The sequence below is a fragment of the Trichechus manatus genome, unplaced genomic scaffold, assembly GCF_000243295.1.
Source record: "Trichechus manatus latirostris isolate Lorelei unplaced genomic scaffold, TriManLat1.0 scaffold00090, whole genome shotgun sequence".
NCBI classification, from domain to species: domain Eukaryota; kingdom Metazoa; phylum Chordata; class Mammalia; order Sirenia; family Trichechidae; genus Trichechus; species Trichechus manatus.
Window position 1 is genome coordinate 6,176,040 of NW_004444026.1, and position 1,733 is coordinate 6,177,772.

The window sequence follows — 1,733 nt, forward strand, 5'->3', positions numbered from 1 at the left end:
CTGAGGGGCGGTGGGGAGACAGCTGATCAGAATAAAATCAGCTGTTCTCCAAGGGTGGAGCTTTGCTGGGGCTCCTGGAGTCTCAGGCACGACTATCACATAAGCATGGCTTTAAGCAGTGGCATTATATTAACAAATGATTATTGTAACAATAATTGTGGTAGTCGCAACAAAAATAATAGCAATATTTTAGCTAATCTTTATCAGCCATTATCTCATTTAATTGTCAAAACCACCATCTGAAGCACAGAGAGGTTAAGTAACTTCTCCAGTATCACACAGCTCAACAGTGGTGGAATCTGGAAGTGAGCTCTGCTAGCTCTGACTCTGCAGATCAGAGTATGTACTCACTCTGCCATATGCCTCCCATTGAAGCACCTGCAACTGGGTCTCAGGGTAGAACACAGGACTTGGCAGCAGAGTGGCGTCTTTTCGTAAAGACTGTAATCGAGAAGATGAATGTCTCAGTGCTTTTAAGCTTATATTGATGGTAGCTGTGACGCTTTAGGAAATGTGCTTGGACCTATGGTCAGATTCAGATTTGGTGTGTTAGGTGTTGGAACCATAAAGCGGAGAGACCGAAAATCAGGCTAAGGAATTTGGACTTTAATCTGAGGTCAGTGGGGAGACATTGAAGGTTCTAAGTATGGGAGGAACATGACTAGAGCTACACTGGAGGTGTAAACTTGACTGTTGTGTGTCGGATGGATTTAATGGACCAGAGCAGGGACAAAGAAACCAGCGGAGCTATTAGAGCAGGCGAGGCAACAAGCTCTAGGTCCATCATTAATTAGTTGTGTGATCTTGAGAATGACTAGTGACCTTGAGAGACTCCACTCTAATCTATGGACCTCTTTGTGCGTCTATAAAAGTGAGGTGGTTGGTCTAGAGGATGTCTAAGATTACTGACTGCTTGGACATCTGTGATCCTTCTCATGGCCTACAATGAAGCAGTGGTGGTAGGAAGAAAAGGGGATGGCAAGAGGGCTTTAGAGGGTAGCTTCTACATGATATAGGGTCTGATTGGGTAGAGAGATTGATGGACAGGTGGGGGTCAGTGATGGCTCCAAGCCGTCTACCAAGTGGTAGAATAGGGATTTCTAGGGAAACTGTCTGTAGTTATACCTAAACTTCTGCTTAGGGCCCCAGCAAAACAAACCCTCCCACCAAAACAAACAAACATAACAAACAAAAAAAAAAAGAAAGAAAGAAAAATAGGAAGAGAGAAAGGGAAGGAGGGAGGAAGGGAGGGAGGGAGACAGAGAAATCTGGGTTAGTTAATTGAAGCTGAACATTTTTCAATTAAGTTACCTAGAAAGAAGCTATTTTAATTTCATCATCCATAAAAGGATTGTGACATTTCACAAAATTTTGCTTTTAATTTCCATGTGAGGAAGAAGAATGTCTGAGGTTAAAGCTTTTTAAAGGTCTCCATTGGGAAGTGATGGAAGGAGCTTGTTTTTGATGGAGGGGGATCTGTCGGTATTCTACATGTTGCTCAGAGGCCAGTGTCATGGATTGAACTGTGTCCCCCCAAAATATGTGTCAACTTGGCTAGGCCACGATTTCCAGGATTGTGTGGTTGTCCTCCATCTTGTGATCTAATTTTCCTGTGTGTTGTAAATCCTAATCTCTGCCTGTGGTTAATGAGGTAAGATTAGGTTATGTTAAAGAGGATTAGGGTGGGATGCAACACCCTTTCTTAGGTCACAGCCCTGATCTGATGTGAGGGG